At 46.3% G+C, this 21234-nt stretch overlaps 1 protein-coding gene across 7 annotated transcripts in view; it reads right to left on the reverse strand.

Annotated features, from left to right (window-relative positions):
• The window catches only part of RDM1 (RAD52 motif containing 1), a 589841-nt gene that overhangs the window by 481235 nt on the left and 87372 nt on the right, over positions 1 to 21234 (reverse strand). The gene's annotated exons all lie outside the window — the stretch shown is intronic.

Raw genomic sequence — 21234 nt, forward strand, 5'->3', positions numbered from 1 at the left:
TAGACAGTACCAAGCTTTTTACACTGAGTAAGGACATGTCATGGAGTTTCTAATTCCCCAATTGTATTACATATTCGACATGTCCTTTTAGCTTCGGGGACCTTAGTTCTAGCACCCATGAAAATTAAAAGAGGCAATTGGTTTGTTCGTAATCTCAGTCGAAACATTTGCATTGCCGGACAAGAACATTGCCTCAAGTAACGTTGTGTCTGGAATTAAGAGTGCACCACATTAGTTACATATTTAAAATTGGTGAGAGTCTCTAAGTGTGTATAATTGTTCACCCAGTGCCATTTCCTAATTTCAGGTCGCCAGCCTATCTGTCCATAGATTCTGATAGCAAGTAACTGACTCTGCGGGTTAGAGTTGACTTTTATGCGTAAAAGACCTTGACGTGTCATCAATTGGGCCTTCCAAGAAACCAGCCCCAATTCCAGTCTCAGATACTCCATGGGAGTGGAGGAGCTCACTTTTAAGATGTGCTTACAAAAGTAGCTCTCTACTGATCGAGCCGCTTATAATCATCTATACATAGGGCTACCAGTCCATAAAGGACAATTGAGCAAGATCATGGTTTATACAAAATGATAGTCCCTAGCAGAATTATTTTTCACTAGGGCAGTCAACCGGTGCGCTTTAGTGTTCTTTGCCTCTTTAATTCCGTTATATGCCCAATTAGCGCTAACATTGAACCCCAACTAGGGGTAATTGTCTACGTAATCAATGACCCCAGACTGGAGTGTAAAGCTGACACTCTTAAACCCCTTAACAGAGATGGTCATTACCTTTGTCTTCCCTAGGTTGTTTGTCAGATAATTTTCCTTTGCATACCCGGCCAGTGTTTCAAACATAGCGTCCGCCCAATAAGCGTATGATTGAAAATGACCAGGTCGTCCGCGTATAGCATACCCAGGATGTGACAATCACCAATCCTGGGGAAGCAACACAGGTCCGACCTAAAGCAGAAAAGGCAAGTCAGCCAAATACAAGTTGTACAAAAAAGGGGCCAGGGGCACCCCTGCTTTACACCCTTATGTATCTTCACCAAATGCGTCATAGTGCCCGGGTCAACCAGCCACACTCTGGCTTAAGTGTTCAGGTGAGGACCTCTAAGGATGTTCATCAGCCAGTCATGACAACCCCACTTCTCAATTTTTGCCCATAGTTTCTCTCTGTTAACTCCATCAAAGTCAGCAAGAAAGTCTAAAAAAAATGACCTACAATACCGCCCCCCCTTTTACCGTAGCTGCACGAGCCAATGCGCCAAAAGTCCTCAGGTTGTGTATAATACTACGACTTGGTCTGAACCCAGTTTGGGAAAAATGCAAGATCTGTTTACTAGCCTCTCAGATCAGCAAGGCCTCAAGTGTAAACATTGCAAAAAATGTTCCCGGGAAGCGAGGCCGAAGGGAAGGCATTTGAAACGCCACACCTCTTTATTCCAGGTATCGGCGGTGGTCTTCTGCTATGGGCACTGTGAGGGATGTGTCTTTCAGATCCAGACGCGCTAGCCAATCTCTCACACGCAGAAGGTCTCTGAGAAGATGGATTCCCTCCATCTTGAAGTGATTGAATTTTAACCACTCGTTTAGGCTCTTTAGGTTGATAACCGGGCGCACTTTTTCTTTTCTGTGCATGAGGAACATGTTGCTTATAAACCCCGGGGAAGACTGCGACTCGCGCTCTATCGCATTTTTTGGCGAAGCTTTACTAGCTCGTTCTGAAGAAGCTCTGCTTCCTGTGCTGCTAGGTGAATAGCTTGCCGCTCTTGGGCTTGAAAGGGGTCGCCTAGAAACTCTATGCGCAAACCTGCTACGGCCTGTAAAACCCAAGCATCGCTGGACAATGCGCGCCAAGCGTTCAGAAATATCAGGGTCCTGCACCCCACTTGCACATTTGGTGTACTCACCGCCAGTGGCGCCTGCATGCCTGAAGGCTCCTCTTTGTCTGCGACCTCTTGGGAACCTTGGCCGGGAGGGGAAGAAGGAATCTTGCTGTCTTCCCTCCCAATATTGTGCTCTGTTTCCTTGGGGTCTGTGATGATAGGAATATCGACCGGACGCCCGACCCGTCTGGCGTCCGGTCCCAGCAAAAACTCGCCCGGGAAAGATTCTTTTGATGGAGTTTTGGGCCTTTTCAAGGGCTGAATAAGTTCCTACAAATTGGGACATTTTTTTCGCGAATGCCTCGCCAAAGAGGAGGGCTTTCGCTCCTTGACCCGCTTCGTAAGACGATAAGTCGCTTAGCTTTGTGTCGATTTTCAGGCACACCCCTCTTCTCCTCTCTGAAGAGAGGGCGCAGTTGGCATTCCCCAGGAAGCACATTGCCCTCTGTGCCCCGTTCGCTAGGACTAGAGGATCAATGGGGGATCCCGTGTCTTTGGCTTGCTCTGCCAGGTCCATAATTTTTGCCAATGGGCCTGCTAAATCCAGGACTTTATCCTGGCACCCTCGCCAGGCTCTGTCTACGCCTTTCCTGATATCTTTGGCAGACTTTGTCACAAAAGTAACCATCTTTGGGTCTAAAACTGGGGTTTCCGATAACTTGTCTGGGAGATCTTGGCGGGGGCATTCCGATCTCATGCGAGACCTTACTTCTCTGTCCAGCGGTTTGCGTATATGCTGCGCCATGTAAAGCGCTACCTTTGGGGAAGGAACCCACTCCTTAGATTTCGGATGCCTAATAGTATCCGGGTCGAACATATCGTTCTTGTCTTCCTCTTGATCAAGGATCACTTCATCTGCTGCTGTGTGCCCTGAGGGTTCATCATCCTCTTCTGCTTCGTCATCGGGCGAGTAGCCCTGGTCTCTGTCCCCGAGAATATTCACCCCTGGGATAGGGGGTCTGGGTTGGCAATCTGTTGATTTTGCCAGGAAGGCCTTCTTCAGACGGGATCGTCTGCCTTGTGGGGGTCTTGGTCTACCCTCCTTTCCTTGCTCGGGGGGGTCAAAGAGTTAGAGCTCTTCCGAGCCTTATACCCCTGTTTAACCCCTCTATGGGGGTGTCCAGTCGATGGGCCTTCGCCAGGGCTAAGCGCCCTCTTTTTATTAGGAGATTTCTGACCTTTTTGTAAAATCCATGCCTCCAGCATGTCTAATCTCTGAGCAATAGGTTGTACACCCTCTGAAACTGCTAGAGATAGGGATTCTCCTAGTACTTTTTTAAAACTGAGTGACAGTTCTGTTTCCTGATGAGAGGGTTCTTCCTCCCACTCTTCCTTGGAACAATCAGGAGATGTGGAGTGCTCTCCTTCATAATGGGCCATAACTTCCTTGAGTTAGCAAAGCTAACGTGCCTTACAGTCGACTGAATGAGGCCCACTGAATGAGGCAATTTAATGTGCAGGCCTTCTGTAGACACGTGTGCTGCTGTAAAGAACAAATCATTTTTTTTAATTTTTTTTTTTTTTAATTGCCTCTCAATGCAGACGCGCTCTGTATCAGGAATCCAGTCCAATTCCTTTTTTTTTTTTTTTTGGCAGTAGAAAAGCAGGTAGGGCACAGACAACACGCAGCACTCCCTTCGCGTACGCGATGAAAGGAGAATGCCGGAAGGGCTTGGGGAGCGACGGGAAGGCTTACTACTTCCCGCTCCTTCAGGGTCCTAACGCACACCTGCCGTGCGATGACTTGAGGAGCGGGCCGGATGCCTAACGCGGGCGAGAGCGCCTGCGGCTCCACCTCCTCAGCTCTCGAACTAACGGGAAAGCGGATGACAAACGCGGGTCAGCTGAACCGCTTAAGAATGAACTGATGCGGACGCGGGGCGCCGCCTGACGAGAACACTTACAAAGTAATAATGCTGAAGTTTACTTAAGTATAAATATAGACATTTTTTTTTTTTACTTTCTTAAATAAATATGCGCTGCGCTCACGTTATATATAGATAACTTTCTTGTTCATGAAAGGAAAATACACTAAGAATATGTTCATATTGAGAGAAAATAAATCACTTAACTCCGTATGCTGGCAGCAAAAAGAAAGAGGAAAGGACCTAGTGTGGGGAGTCCTTATAGGGGTGTCAGACTCCGGATTGGTGGAGGAAGGACTACTGAGCAGCAGGAGGCTCATGGGACTTGTAGGAGACCAGGGAAGAGCCTCTACAAAGACTCTAAACTTTAGAACTAAAGATTTCTTTTTTTCATGGAAGCAAAAGAAACATTTATTTTGTAAAAGTTTATTAAAAGTTGAATTGCTATGTTGGTGGCAAATTAAAGAGATAGGCATAATGCTCGCCTCCGTTTTGTCATAGAATCATGCTTTGCTAGCTCTAAAAAGGAGGTTGTTTTCAGAGGGGACATATAGGACAAGTTTAACTTGCAAAAAAATATGGGTTAACAACTCAGGAACTCTACTCTCTCTACAAATCCGAAAGAATTAAACTGGAGGGTAAAAAAAATAATAATCCTGGTCTAAATATTCACCAGGTATGACAATAAGTACAGGTGCACCCATTAACATTTCTTATATCTTAATGAACTAGTTATTTGAGCTGCAAACAATGATGAATTGGAAGCAGTATTTATTTACAAATGAGCACAGTCCCTCGACTGACAAATTAATAAGGAATCGCAAGAGAATTATGTGTAGGGAGTCGAGGAACAAGATGTGAGATTCCTCTATTAAAATTGTTCAGAGAGTGGCAGAATGTAAGAGGATTAAAAGTCTTATAAAAACTGACAGAACTACAGAAATCATCAAAATAAATTAAAAACGTTTAAGTCCTTACTGATAAAGGACAATAGGAGAAATGTGGCAACTATTGAATGGCCATGCCCATGACAGTAGGCAACCTTTGTGGAAAGCAAACTGCATCCTGGAACCATCCTGGGTAAAATATTTTCATAATCTCTTTACTAAAAAGTACGAACGGACCTTGGTCCCGTGTCCACATACTCCTTGGGTGCTACTTTTTGAACTGGCAGACCTTGATTATGTAATAGGAAGTTTTAAAAACTCAAGAGCCTGTGGTCCTGATGGAGTCTCGAATATGATTCTAAAGGAAAATGCCAACCTGTGGGCTAATATTCTTTACACTCTTTTCACTCATGTAGCCACTGATTTCATTATTCCAGAGTGCTGGCACAAAGCAACTGTAGTACATGTATATAAAAAAGGGGACAGAATGTCACCCAAACGTTACAGGCCCATTTCCTTAATACATTCTTCTAGTAAGGTGTTAGCAGGCTTTGTCCTTAAAGATCTAGTTAAGTGGACGTCCAGTTCCAACAGATTGAGCATCTTTCAAACAGGCTTCAGGAATGGCATGGGGACCACTTAAAACGTTTCTAAATTACACTATGGCAAGAAAAGGTCTGAAGGACAAAGGGGCGTCCTCTCTATTCTGCAAGCTTGGATCAATCTGCCGCCTTTGATAGGGTGGATAGATGTCGTCTTTGGTCTAAACTTGCAAGTTGGGGGATTCCACCGGGACTTTTAAATATGATCTTGCTTTTATTATGGAAACCATTTAGCAGTCTGCCTGAATTCAGAGGGCCCCTTTCTCAGGACATTCAGGTTGTGGTTGACCTGACACAGGGGTGTGTTTTAGCCCCTACCCTATTTAATTTACATCTATTGGACCAGTCAATGACATTTCAGAGTAACCCTTTTCCCTTCGAACATTGGGATACTCTACGTTAGGTGGATGGTCTACAAAGACGACCGTATCTTCCTGGAATCCACGCCTATTGGCCTTTAAAAAGATTATTAGATCAGATGAGGGAGTTTGCTAAGGTGAACAGACTAAAGATTAAGCCTGACAAATCGCATATTTTGACTTTTAACAGGAAAAAGGAGTTAAAAAATATTAAGTGGTATGATAATGGAAATAAAATAAAAGTGGACCAATTTGTTTATCTAGGGTTCATTTTTTCTAATACAAACCACTTAGGTTTGATAAAGACCACATTGGGAATTAGGATGGAGTCTTTTATGATCAGGATGAAATTAATACATGCTAAGTACGGCCAATGTTCCCCAAGTCCAGTTTTATACAGCCAAAGTAACTATTCTGTATGGACTTGAACTATTAACACAAAAAAATTGCAAATGGCCTTAATGTGCTTGTGGGTAAAATTTGGCATACAAGATCGGACCTGCCGCCTCTCTTATTATTGGGGTTATTAAACTAGAAGTGAGACTAAATTATTGGTGGTACTCATAAAATAAATACACTTCGCTTGTTTAGGAGAGTCAAGGGGGTACTCACTTTTTCCCAGATTGGGAGATGTACATAGCTTGGATTCCGAAGCTTCATTGAACAAGGTTTTGAATGTTTGTGGAAGGTTTTTAAATGAAGCATGTATACATTTTGAATCTGAAAACTAAGGGATGAAGAAGAAGCTCAGAGTGTAGGAATACATTGAAAATCTAGACTGTTTAAGCCACCTAAAGCTCTACAAAGAATACACAATGTATCCCTGGAGCTGGAACTCAGGTTGGCTTGTATTTCTAAATTTCTATGCCAGAGTCACAGAATGTAGTTCCTAGGTTTTATGTGCAATTGCCTCCACACGCTTGAGGTTTTAGGCCAGAGGTTGGGATTAGCTGGTGACAGGCTTTTGTGTCGACTGTGTAACTTGGAAAAGACGGAAACACTGTCACCTTATGATAGATTGTCTGTTTTTATTAAGAGAAGATTGGTTTATTTTGAAAAATGCATACATTCTCCTTTGGCTGGGATTGCAGTTTGTGCCGCTTCATGAATGGTAAGCAATTATCCTTGTCAATTGCACCAAATGATTTTTGAAAAGAGACTTTTCTCTTATTGGAATATATCCCCAGTTTGTCCGACCTTGTCTTTAGGATGGATTTTAAACTTGTCAAGAACACTCTAGAGAGTAGGTCCAGGGATGTATTTTTATTTATTTTATGTATTTATATTTATATAGCGCGCAAGCAGCCCAGGGGCATGTAGTGGGTATAGAGTTCAATGCCTTGGCATTTGACGGTTAAAAAGGTTTATCAGTTGTTATTATTACTGCTGTTCATACTTTTTTTTAATCGCTTTCCTTATTGGTAAACTTGAGAAAAACATGGCACAGGTACTCACCATAATAGCATGTCTAATGGTTGTATCTGCTTAGATTCACATGCGCCCACCCTTCCTCCCCGCTCAGGTGGAAGGAACATAGACGTCTTACTACTTTCTCTCTTTTATGTACTCACTCACAATGGTCATTAGACTCTCTCATGGCAGAGAAAATACAATTGGAGGGACCTCGACGTGTGAAGGATTTTGGGTACACTACAGTCACGTAAGGGATAGTGTTACAGGCACGCCCATGTCGACGTCCCCTTTTGATTCTCGAGAGACAAGATGCAATACTCCACGGTTACCACTGGATGTCGGACTAGATGTACAGCATGCGATTCTAAGCAGATTAACAAGCATCAGAAAGTAAGATAACATATTTGACATACAGTTCGGAGCTGGTAACATTTACATATAAATCGTGTCAGGTACAACATGAAGAAAAAAAAAGCCTGAATGAACAAAGGGAAATAAACAAAAAGCAGAGAGAGGGGAAGATGAGGGTCCATTCATGGATAGAACACACAAGGCTCTGACAGCAGGGTCAAGCCTCCAGGGCTAGGGGCACAAAGGCTGTGAAGCCATAGGTGAGTCAGGTATTGGGCTAGTATGTAACAGATACAACCTGAGCGGAGCCCATATGTCGATGGGCCGGGAATTGGGACGGTTGCATATATGCCCATTCGTCTTCCTTGTTGTTTGCCCACACTAGATACTTTAACCATTGGTCTTTGTTGGGAGAATGCATACTGGTCCATTGCAAAAAGATACAGCGTTTAGCCAACAGGAGACACAAATATGCAAATTTACCCACATCGGCTAAAGAGGGATAGGAGATGTAGAACAGGCACGTCGGGGGGATAGGATCAAATAGTTTACCAATAATTTCAGATATCATTACACATATATCATTCCAGAATGTTGAAATTTGGGGACATTCCCACAACATGTGAAAATACCTGCCATGAGGGAACAGGCAGCGTGGGCATGCTCCAGTACCTTCCTTAGAGAATAGATGCAGTCGACCAGGGGCATAGCGATAGCGTTGAAAGACCTTTAGCTGAATTATTCTAAATCGGGAGTTACATGAAACTTTGTTTGTGCACACATATCAGACCATAAGTCATTGTTTAGTTAAAATTGGAGGTCTGTAGCCCATTTGGATTGAGTGCTGTAATGTAGTATGGGAGCGTGAGCCTGTATCAGGCAATATATCGATGGCACATGGCTGCGGCAGTCGCCCGGGGTCAGCAAGTAGCCCAATAAAGGATTATTTGCGGGTATGGCTGGGAAGCTATCCCACCATCTCTTACAGGCTTTGCGTAAACCAGCATATTGCATCCACTGCAAGGATCTGCCACAGGTCAGTCCTGGCACATCAATGGGCTGTATAAAATTTCCCTCCATGAACAATGCTCCGAAGTATGAAATCCATATTGCTTCCAACCCCTGCAGGAGCCCAGATCAACCCTCGGGAGAGAGGGAACGCAATTCCAAAAAGGGAAATTCTCGTGGAACAGAGCAGTGACGCCAGTCTCTTTCCAGATTCTGTGCCAGGCTCTCGTTGGGACGCTGAAGGGGTCAAGATCACCGTTGCTCACCTCCCCACCTGGGAGAATCACCTCCCCACATGGGAGAATCAGTGAATGGAGATCACCATCTCCACCCGAGAGTTTTTCGAGATGTACATGGGACGGGGATGGGGGTCCTCCGTGAACCAAAAAGCCGCAAATTGTGCCTGCACAGTCTACCAGTACAATTGGAAATTGGGTGTAGCAAAGCCCCCCCCTGTCATGTGGTTGTGTAAGTGTTTCCCATTTCAACCGCGAAGCGCCAGAATGTCATACAAATCTGCAGATTACACTATCCAATTCCTGAAAGAGCTTCCTCCCGGGCCATAGTGGGACGTTTAAAAAGAAAAATAGGAGTTTAGGGCGTATGGACATTTTCAGGAGTGCTAGTCTTCTGCCGGCTATTGTAATGGGTAGGTGGGACCAACGTGCAAGCTTCGTGCGTAATTTAGTCATATAAGTTGGGTAGTTGTGGTTGTGTACCAAATGACGGTCGCGTGACACTGTAACCCCTAAATATCAAATAGTTTCAGGAGCCCATCTGAAGCCCTGGAGATTTTGAGGAGGCACAGTAGTGTCCGTGATGGGGAAGAGCTCGGATTTGGAGCAGTTTACATAAAGGCTTGATAGTTCCCCAAAGTACGAGATGTCTTGCATAATAGGGGCCAAGTGTTTCTCTGGGTCACGGACATACAGCAACGCGATGTCCGCATAGAGCGAGATTATTTGTGTGGCTCCCACCATCCTGACCCCCCCCGGGGACTGTGTCGCAGCCGTTTCATATCTGCCAAAGGTTCGAGGAGAATAGCAATTATCAGATGAGATAGGGGACAACCCTGGCGAGGGCCTTTGTTAATCGTGAACTGTGGATGGAGCAGGCCATGAGTACATACCCTGGCCACTGGCAACGCATAAAGGAGGGAGAGAGCATCTAGGAATCCATGGCCGAATCCACACCCTGGTAACACAGCATACATAAATGCCTTTTGGATATCAAGGGCAGCAGCCACGGCCTGGACCCCGGGATCTATTTGTGCTAGGATGTTAAACAGGCATCGTAGATATAGTGCCGTGGACCTTGCTGGGATGATACCGGATTGATTCGGATGAATGATGTGCGGCATGGCTGGCATCAGACGAGCAGGGAGTATTTTGGCGAACACTTTCACATCGGTGTTAATTAGAGAGAGGGGGCGGTAGGATCTTCATTGGTAAGCAGGTTTCAATAGCAACATGATGACCGCCTCTCGCATGGATGGTGGGAGCAACCCGGTCGTGAGCGATTCCTGCCACACTTGTAAAAGGTAGGGGGGCAAGGATCTCTTTGTGACATTTATATAATTCGGCCGCGAGACCATCAGATCTGGGAGCCTTCCCGGAAAGTATCTGATTGATAGCTTGGGTGATAACAAAGGGAAACCGGGAGGTCTAATTGAGTTTTGGGAGAGTTGACTTAGAGGGAGAGTATTAAGAAACAAGTCCATCTCCTCTATTGTGCACAAGTCTTTATTTGTTTATAGAGGTCAGTGTAAAAGTTTGTGAATACCCCATTGATGGCAATGGGAGTATGTGCAAGGATACCAGAGGCGTCAGTCACAGTAGATCTACATCCACTGCTGTTTTCTTGATGGGCCATGCAAGCCAGTAATTTGCCTGGTCTGTCGCCCTCTCCATACCTTCTGGCTGCCGTTGGAAGTCAAAGAACTTTACTTCACGTTTTACGCTTATTCTGAAGGGGTCGGTGGCCTCTTATGTTTTTTTTTATTTTATTTGTTTTTATACACACAGGTCACAAGAAAAAGTGCAAGCAATTGGTTACAGAACGGAGTTGAGGTCTTTTCCAATTAGTATCCAAACATAAACCTTGTGTAGTCTAACAACTTCGGTCTTCAAATCTTCGAAGTGACCATTCCCCATCCCCCACATCCCCAGACCCCTACTCCCAGGCTAAGCATTAATTATACAAGACATGTGCGAGTTTATCTTTAAGTGGTCGCGTTTCAAGTTTTAAGGGACTGCCCTGGTGGGGAAGATTTCTTTTACGTTCCTCTGTGTCATTTTAGGTTGCATATTAGACCGCATCAAACATTGTATAGGGTATTTCGGGACAAAGCAAGTGGTGGAGTAAGCACCCGTCTATACTCTTACATGTTAATGTGTTATTCCTGGCATGTATTTGTTCGAAGTCCATCCACAGAGTATCACATTGCGTGGACCTCCCATGTAGGGATGAGGTTATTTTTTCCATGGTGCATATATTTGATGCTACATTAACCCATCCACGCTCACTCAGGATGGTTGTGGATTTCCACTTCATAGCGAACAAAGCCTGGGCAGCTAGCAACAACTGTGTGACCAGACCTTTAATCCTTCTCCATTAATCTTCATGTTTCTCAAAGCCAAACAAAATGAGGTAAGGGTGTGCAGTTCTGTGGACATCCCCAGATCTCTGATCCAGCCTAGGACCTTGTCCCAATAAACCTTAATCCGGGGACATCCCCACCACATAAGCCAATAATCTGCGACTTCACCACCTTCACGCCAACATATTGGGTTAGCGGACTGGTACATTTTGGAGTCTCTGTGGGTCGTACTACCAGTGTTGTAGTAGTTTGATAGCATGCACATTATATCGACTCGAAGTGGATGTTTGAGGCACCACTCGGCACATTTTTCCCCACATGTCTGGGTCAATATGATTGCCCAAATCACTCTCCCATTTCCTTCTCAGGGGGTCAGTAGTTCTTTCCCGCCTCTACCAATTCTTTGTACATGGCTGATATTAAGCCCTTCATCTCTGTCCTGGAGTTTAATAATATTTCAAAGGGGGTAAGGTCCCTCTTCAGTTTATCCTTCCACTCTTCTCTCGTCAGGATGCCCTTAATCTGCAGGAATTGGAAGGTAGACAACACGCCTATTCCCAAGGCCTCTACTAACTCTGGGAGCGTGATAAAGGAGTCGTTTTTCCAGAGTTGGCCCACTCTCTCCAAACCCGCTTCATACTAAGTTTGAAATCTCTCTATGTTAGGGATGTGTTCGTTAATACCTGGGGATCAAAGGTGGCTAAATGGGGATGGCCATGTGGAAATGTTCCTCATCTCTGTGCCCTCCCTCCAAATTTCCCATATTGTTTCTGATATCGGGTGATTCTTTAATCTATTTAAGAGTTTCCTCCTTGGGGCCCACAGCCACTCTGAGACCGTAGCAGGGGATAAGTAGTGATTGTCTATGGAAATCCACTGGGGCTCTTTGTGGTTACGAAGATGGGGGATTAACACCCGTAATTGGGCTGCCTCGTAATATTTCCTAAGATCCGGGAGACCCACCCCGCCCTTGCCTTAGATAATGTCAGGGTGTCGTATGCAATTCTGGCCTTCTTTCCTTGCCAGAGGAAACTTACAATAGCTCTCTTGGCTTCTTTTAAGAAGTGTCCTGGCATCTTGATAGGGAGCATTTGAAAGTGATACAAGAACCGTGGGAAACAGATCATTTTTATTGCATTGAGCTGTCCCAACCAGGATATTGTCAATTTGTTCCATCTGGTAAGGTCTGCATGGAACCTTTGAAGAAGTAAAAGGAAGTTAGGCTTCATATAGGTTTTCTTGTAATTTGTATGCCTAGATATTTCAATTTACAATGTTCAATCGTAAGACCCAGTGAGGAGAATTTAACTTAATTTGTCTCTGCAGACCCCTTTAGGGGGAACAAAATCGATTTGGCTTTATTTACTTTAAACCCAGATAGTTGGCCGTATTCCTCAAGAAGGAGCAGGGCTCTGGGGATGGATGTTGTCGGAGTAGCCACATGAAGGGGTATGTCGTCGGCATACAGTGCCACCTTATACTGTCTCACCTAGTCACAGTCCTTCCACCTGTGCAGTCTTCCCTCATTCTCTGTGCCAAGGGTTCCAGAGAGAGAGCAAAGAGGATAGCAGAGGGAGGGCATCCCTGCCTGGTGACTCGTTTTAATTCAAACCATCCATTTACAAACACGGATGCTTTGGGTGACGTATAAACCGCCCGTATCCCTCTCCTAAATGTTGGCCCTATCCCCACCTTACGTAGGACTGCCGTCAAGAAGTCCCATTCCACCCTGTCAAAGGCATCGATGGAGAGCAGGGCAGGCTCATTGGTCATATTCTGGGAGGCATTGACAAGATGCAAGTTCTTTCGCACTGTATCGACTCCTTGTTTCCCGTATGAAGCCCACCTGGTCTGAATGGATGAGTTGGGGCATAAGTGACTACAATTTGGAAGCTAATACCCGGGTGTAAATTTTCGCATCTACATTAAGCAAAGATATGGGGCAGGCAATACGATCCACACTTTTTGGGGTCTCTTCCATCTTTGGGGATTACCGTAATAAGAGCTCTAACAAAGGAGTCTTGGGCCCTCTCTGAGTCTCTGAGGATTTTGTTAAACATTTCAACCAGGAATGGTACAAGGTAGGCACTAAAATGTTTGTAGAATCCGGCCATATAGCCATCTTCTCCTTTGGATTTGCCCAAAGGCAACCTTTTTATTGCGTTTTGGATTTCCTCTCCTGTTTTGGGGGATTCTAAATGATCCGAGTCCAGGCCTGTTACCTTTGGCATGTTGATAGCGGCCAGGTAATTTTCTATGCCAGGCGGATCTGGGTCCGCCTCTGGGGTGTACAGTGTCTCATAGAAGGTGGCAAAGGCCTCCGAGATGGTGGGTATGTTTGTCACCGGGGCAAGCCCTTCCTCGATTATCTCCAGCACTCTTCGCGCCACCCGTTGCTCCCGGAGTCTAGCCGCTAACAGTGCATCGGCTTTTTCCCCTTTTTCATAACATTTCTGCTTCAGCAGGTGCAGTTTGCGCACCATCTGATCATATTCTAGGAGGCAAAGTTTCTCCCTTTTCATTTTCACTTCATTGATTTGGTTGGGATCTGCCTTATCGTCTCTCCTAACCTCCTTGTCCAACTGGCTAATCTCCTTTCGGAGTCTCTTTTCAATCAGTGTTCTCTTTTCTTACGGGATGCTTATCTCATTAGGACGCCTCTCCAAGTTGCCTTCCCCGCCTCCCACACCCCTTGTTTGGAAACCTCCCTGGTGGTGTTCAATTTAAAGTATTCAGTAATCTCCGTTTCCATTTTGGTCCTAAAAGACAGGGTCTTTCCAGAGGGCCTCATTACATCTCCATTTACATCCTCTGACTGGCAGGTTTTCCCACTGGGTGTCAGCAATGACCATGTCATGGTCCAACGACGTGATTGGGGTAATCTCTGATCGTGCTGTAATGTTATATAGATGTTTTGAAAAGTAAATATAGTCGATCCGAGTAAAGGTGTTATGCGGGGTTGAGTAGAATGTGTAACCTCGCTCATCTGGATGGAGTCCTCTCCACACATCAATCATCCCATAAACATCCATCATGTCTGCAAACTTATTTTGTTCCCCCTTGGTTCGATCTCTCATGACAGGGTTACCAGACTTCCGATCCATAGTGGTATCTACCCATAGATTGAAGTTGCCGCCCAGAATAATGTGCTCTGTGGCCTCAAGCATTATTTTGGGGATCGTTTTAGACAAATATCTAACTTGGCCTATGTTGGGGGAATAAATCGTGGCAATTGTTATATTCACATTCCTAATAGATCCTGTTACCAATAAAGCTCGGCCTTCTGCATCCAACCATGTTTTAACGACCTTAAACTCTATCCCTTTCCTAACGAGAATTCCTACCCCTGCTTTTCGCAACGGTCCGGAGCCCCAGAATTCTGTTCCTATACATTTCCCAAGAATCTGTCTTTTTTCCCCCTTCATATATTTGGTCTCCTGCAGAAGGAGGAAGTCAATCTTTGCTCTACGAAATTCTCTGGATACTAAAGATCTTAGTCGGTGAGTTGAGACCCTTGACGTTAAGCGTTCCCACCCTTAGGGAGTCCCTTCCCCTTGAATCAACAATTATCGCCATTGTTCAATATCAGGGTGAAAAAGGTTTTTAACTGCAACCACCAACATGTCATCTGCTCAACATACCTCACACCATTTCTTACTTCTTCGATCACCAAGAATGTTGCTTTAGCCCTTACGCCTACCCTGCCCTTTGGCCCCAGCTCCTTCCCCCACCAGCTTTCCCTCCTCCCAATTGGTGGCGTCCGATCAAGCCCAGTTGAAAGTACTGGCCCGGCATCGAACCATCAGCGGAGACAGTTACCCCCAAGGTCCCTTGCATAGATAAAATCAAAATGGAAATGAGCCCCCATTGCGTCCCCCCCACTCTAAACATATGTCTCGTAACCAAACTAGAGTCACTATGTCAGTCTAATAACCAATAACCAAACCTCACATTTTGCAGTAAAATGAACTTAGGTATACGGAGTCTGGCTAAGCTTAATTTTCTCTGTCTGGGGAAATGTTGCCTCTGATATTTCCTTGAGCCTTTCACCCACTTTCTTCTGGGACCTTGAATGCGCCATTCCCTTCCATCTTGTTTCGATTCCTCTCGATCATACCTTTCTCCATGTGATTCAACCAGCTCCGATATGCACGCTTTTATCTCTTTCTCTGATCTCAATCTGATCTTTGTTCCTTCGTGTTCAAAGGAGAGGGAGAAAGGGTATCCCCACCTGTAGCGAATGTCTCGCTCCTTCAGCCATTTCATGAGGGTTCCACACATCCGCCTGAGTGCCAGTGTCAAGGAGGATAGAGCCACTCTGAGGGTAATTGTTCCGTCGCTCCTATTGTTCCACCGCTCCTTGTCTTTGAGCACCCTGGTCTTATCCTGGTAATGATGGAATCAAGCGAGGACCGATCTTGGACCTCCAGGGGGGCCCCCAGCTCTATGGATATGTTGAGTTTTGGGTTTGTCAATCGTATCCTCGCGACGAGGAGCTTAATGATGTCATGGAGCATTTTCTTGAGGTCATACTCCGTTCGCCTTTCCGTTCTGAAATTCCAAAGAAGCGCACGTCATTCTGCCTTTCACGGTTTTCCAAATCATGCATTTTGAGCTTGAAGTCCTCCTCTCACTGCTCCAGATCGGCTATTCTATGTTCGAACTGTGTCTTGAGAGTGTCCATCGATGGTTGGTCGTTCTTGACTCCATCTAGCCTATCCTCAATATTGTCTATGCGATGTGTAATTTTGTCTATTTTTCCACCTATATTAGCCCACCCCATGTTCTTTATTTCACTTAAAAGGGCGGCAAGTTCTCCTTTCGTGGCGGCTGATTCAATGTTCGTCGTCTCTGTAGTTGCCATGTTGAGGTTGCCGGTGGAGGAGGGTGCCAGGGCAAAGCGAAAATGGCAAGCTTTCGTTGTGCGCTCATATAGGCCCAATTACTCTTTTTGATGATTCCTGCTTATGTCGGAGCGAGCGGGAGGGCTGATAGAGTTGTTCAGAGGAGATAACTCAATCTCTCTGTGGACACCAGGCTCAGATGTTCCGTCTTGTCACCTCGAGGCAGTTGTCTATATTGTTGGCGGCGCAATCATGCGTGGTAATTGTCCAGTCGCTGAGTTTGGAACGTTGTGGATGGTATCTCTCTGATATTAATTGTGATGCTGGGCTTCTGCGCACTTTTCTTGTGTTCTATTAATCGTTTATCTTATTCCTTGCTCATCTGCGCAACTTCATGATCTAGCCCCGTTCCCCCTAGAAGGTGACCTCAGTCTCGGGTGGCCCCAGTATGATTCTAGGAAGTAGGGGTAAGTGCTTTTAATGTTTTGTGTTGAACAAGTTACTTTGACCCTTCTAGGGTCTGTTATCCTTGTCACTATTTCCCTGTCTCTCCAATGAGTGCGCCCTGCGTGCTCCTCTATGTGCGCCTTGTGTGGGGGAGCAAGAGCCCTGTCAAGTCACCCTCAGAAGGGGGAGAGCAGGGGCACCCAGCTCGGGTCACTTACAGTGCTGCGGTTGTGGTTTATGACTTATCTCCACTCCCTGGCAGCCAAGTGTGGGGAAGGGTCCTTTACAAAGACCGCAGTACACTCAGTAGTGCTTCCCCGGGACCCCAATGCCGTGCATGCCTCCTGTACTCGGATGGGAAGAACGTGTGGGAGTGTTCTGTCTTAGTTGGGCTCCTGAGTTGTGCAGTGGCCCGTGTGTTCACAGGGCTCGCCGAGGCCCTGCGTTGTTTATACCTCAGTGTGGGAAAGGAAGTCTCTTCACGTGCCGTTGGGCCCTCTATACGTGCAATCGGGGCTTGTTGTCATTTGGCATGAAGTCCCTGTTCCTGGAGCCTCCCCCGTGTATTGCGACAGAGGAGCCCACTGGGGTCTGGTCGTGTGGGTACCGCTGGAGGGGTGTCAGCACCGCAGGCTGGGGGGATATACGTTGCACGGCTCAGTCGTGCCTAGGCCACCGCTCTGTTTCTGCTCGATGGGGTTGTGTCACTCATCCTGTCACGGCGGGGTGCCAGTGTGGTCTTTCGCTGCCTCTGCTCTGCTCCCGGAGGCTCAGGCTGCGTCGGGAGGGCCCTCAGGTCGTCCACAGGGCTCACAGTTCCGCAGGATGGAACAGTGTTCACCTTGGTCATGGAGGGTAGAGGTTCACGTGGCGACGCTGTCCGTTTTCTTAAAAAAAGTGTATTTCTCAGGGAAGGATGGTCCAATTTTCTCCCGCGTAGTGGGGGGGGGTCTCTTCCGACCTCGTGCTAATCACCTTTCAGCCACGGGGGGTGGTTCATCAGCGGAGGCTCTAGCCGCTTATCTGGACCCGAGGTGCAGAGCTCACACGGAAGAGGAACACATCCGTGCGCCCCGTGGTGGCCAACCCCGTCAATGGCCTCTTTGATTTGTGTTCCTGTGGCCGAGGGGGGGGGATCCGACGTCAGCCCGGTTCCAGTTCCCTAAGGTTATCTTCGCACTGGCGAATGTTATGCCTTATTGTTTTAAGGACTCTGAACTCGGAGGCCAGTGCTATTCCTCTAATATAGACCTTAAATGTTTCCCATAATGCACCAGGTGAAGACACAGATCTTTCATTTTCCTCAAAGAACAGACATACTTGTTTATCAATGGTGGATGCAAATAGAGCATCCTGTAGTGCTAGAGACTTAAATCTCCAGGTGTTGCGGGGTTAAAAGTGACAGTAATGTCAGGGAGATGACAATTGGGGAGTGATCTGAGTAGGTGCGTGGTAGCATACATGTTTCCACAATGCCTCCAAGGAGCGTTTCTGAGATTAGCCACAAGTCGATGCGGGAGGAGGAGTCATGGACAGAGGAAGAGGAAGAGAAGGATTGTTCTTCTGCATGTAAAGTCTTCCAAGCATCCACCAGCTCCAGTGACTGCATGTCCTCCTTGATAGTGGTAGCTGCGTGTCTAAGTGCTCTCTGAGTGTGGGTGGACCTGTTACAGAGTCGGTATAGGATAGTATTGAAGTCCCCACCCCATAGTATAGGGATCAGCAGATATTGTTCATGCTCATCAATTATTTAATTGTAGAATTGGGTGTCATCGATATTGGGGCTGTATACGTTCACCAATGCCAACCGCCTCCCTGCTAGAGAACCATACACCAGAATGTATCTACCCAAAAGGGTCCACTTTTGTATATTTGCACTGGAATGGAAGGGATTTGTGCACCAGGGGCTTGACCCCTCTAGATTGTGAGGAATAAGATGTATCAAAGCGATGTGCGCTCCAGTTTTTTGCGAACCCCTTTCAGGTTGCCGCAAAGGCATGGGTCTCCTGCAGGAACAGGATTTTAGCCTTAGGTCTGTCCACATAAAGGTGTATCCTACGCCGTTTAAGGGGGTTGCCCATGCCCGTACATTCCAACTAAGGAGGGTTAACTCCCCCATCATGATGTGACATTTGTAGTAGTTTCACCCACCAGGGTTTCAACCGACCCGCAAGTCGACTCAGTGTCGCATTAGGTGCCCATATCTTCTCTGTGGGAATGAAGTGTACCAAGCGTTTTTTGTTTTTTATAGAACAGTCCCAACTTCCCCCCCACTCCTCTCACCCACAGTGCCCCCTGAAATGAGGCGATGAAGCCCCATTCAGGACACCCACAGCAATAAACGCAACCTTGCATTGGGAGCCCGACGCACGGGCCTACCCGGGCCATCATTAGACTTGGATACAGTATAAAATAAGGATATGTACCAACAAACTATTGCACTACGCATCTTGAAGTAACAGGATAATACCCACCCACCTCGCCACACCGAAGTGAGGCGTCGCTTTCAAGAGGCTTGAGAGGTGGAGTACACGGAGAACAAGGTGATAGCTTCAGTTACTCGGAGGGGGGATCACTGCGGGAGTGCTAGGTTGAGAGTAGACAACCAACATGGGCAGGTACAAGAATTGAGTTACGCTCAGGGCTTAGGTGCTGGCACTGTCTCATCCAGAAACTTCATAGCTTCGTCAGGTGTGGTGAAGAAGCAGGTCTTGTTACTTCATTCAACCGGCAGCATGGCGGGGTATAGCACATAGCCATTTCTTCACTGCTAGGAAGGTCTTCCTCTCCTGCTGAACGGCAACCGAGAAGTCCAGGGAAATATGTATCCTGGTGGATCCCAGCATAAGGTCGCCCTGCTCCTGAGCCGCCTGAAGAATTGCATCTCGATCACGGTAATTAAGTATACGGGTGATGGTAAGTTGTGAGGGGGCTCTGGGCCTGGGTTAATGAGCAAGGGATCTGTGGGCTTGTATTACCGCAAATTGTGGTGACAATGAAAGTTTTCCTAGCAGCGGTAGTAGGGTGGATGCAATCTATTGTTCGAGGGAGGATTCAGAGTTGCTCTCTGGGACTCCAATAATGCAAATGTTGTTGCGATGGGAACGAGATTCCAGGTTGTCAGGCACCAAACAATGTTGACATTGGCCGCAATCAGCGCCAGACGGTCAATCTGGCCCACCCGCGGTCGGCAGCAGTAAGTAAAATGAGTGGCAACCCATAGTGCTCAAGGCTCCAATGGGGACTGGTCCAAGAAGTATGTCCAATTAGTGCTGGAATTAGGTTGGATGATCGGAGGGCCAAGGTTAAACCAGCGTGGCCGCAGGGTAGGGTAATTGCTGTGCCAGCAGGATAAGGACCAATGCAACAGGAATTATCACAGAATATTCACCCTGTTAGAGCAGTGAAGTGACCTCTCTGCAGAGCAATGCTGGTGAATAGGTCTGAGAAGGACAGAGTTTATGGGAGCAATTCGGTCAGCAGCGTAACGTAGTCCCCCTGGGAAAGGGCTATGGCGTAAGAATACAGCAATTTTGCTACAACTGCACATCAGGGGAGGCAGGAAAGGGTCCAGTGGAAATTGTTGTCCTTGCTTTTTCCCGCGGGTGGTCCAGTTTTACAGGCATGGCAGGGGAGTGGAGGTGGGGTTGAGTGGGCGGGGTACACCGCGCCTTGGCAGGGAGCCAATCTTCAGGCCTCTTGGGGTATGCCTCGACAACCTCTGGCCTGCACCTGGTGCTCCAACTGTTCAGGCAGCTAGGCGGAGTGGGGACTCTGGCGTTTGCCGTCCCTCACAGAGCCTGATATGCGGCGGTCCACACCGAGGCACCCGGGACCTCAGGAACGTCAGGAGAGGACTTCCTGGCAACACAGGATCATGGGAGTATTCCGGTCTCCAGCCTGCAGCGTGGGATCCAACAGCGCAGGCAGCTGGGCCAGGCAGGGTCTCCGGCGCTCATGGTCCCTCATTCGCCGCTTGAACCACAGCGTTCAGTTCACGGCAACCCGGCATCCTAGAAATGCCAGGAGAGGTTTGATCGGTAGCCCAGGGTAATAGAAGTGCTCTGGTCGTCCACCAGAGTTACTGCAGCTGCTGAAAGAGGATACATTTGTCTGCATAGCCACCGGGAGCGGGAGCTCTAGTAGAGAGCCACCATCTTTGGCACCATGCAACCGTGCCCTGTTCGTACTGTTTTTAAATATGATAAATTATACTGAATTTTGTAAATGTTTTGCACTGAACATTCTTATAGTCGTAGTATGTTTGTCTTAAGTTATTTCTTTCAGAGAAGTGCTCAGGCAAAGCAACTTATTAATCCTCACTACTTATGAGGTTGTGCTCTGGTGCAAAGGGTGTGAAATATAACTGAATTGTGTTTGTTTTTACTTTTTTTATATTTTTGTAAAATGTATTCGCTTGTTTGTGTTGACTTTGAGACTGCAACAGGACTGAACTGCAACTGTCTTACCATGTTGGTTTTCTATTTTAAATTATGTATTTGTTAAAGATTTTAATTATAAACCATAACAATGAATACAAATGAATAACTTTAAAAATGTTCTGGCAATACGCTTTATGAATGCAACAGACAGCACACTCAACACCTCCCTCCCTCTTACCAATATTAGCAACTGTTTCTCTAAAACCAGTTAATTTTGAACTAATCATAAAAAGGATTAAAATGGCCCAATGGTTCACTTTTTTCAAAATAAGGTCTGTGAAAAGCACTGAATAACACAGCTATATGAAAAATATGTTTATTCTAGAAACCCCCAGTTATCGTAAACAAAAACTAACAAAACATTTGACTGGTATTTTCTGTGCGACATACTTCACTAAACCCAAACGATCACAAAGAGTACCACTAAAAAGGTGGTGCAGAAATAGGAAACAGGATTACATAAGTACATTGTACCGACAGAGGACACAACTTACAAGCTGCAGTGTAGAGCTACCAAAAAATGAAACAACTA

The sequence above is a fragment of the Ambystoma mexicanum genome, chromosome 13 (genome assembly GCF_040938575.1).
Source record: "Ambystoma mexicanum isolate Mex_15411 chromosome 13, UKY_AmexF1_1, whole genome shotgun sequence".
Taxonomy (NCBI): domain Eukaryota; kingdom Metazoa; phylum Chordata; class Amphibia; order Caudata; family Ambystomatidae; genus Ambystoma; species Ambystoma mexicanum.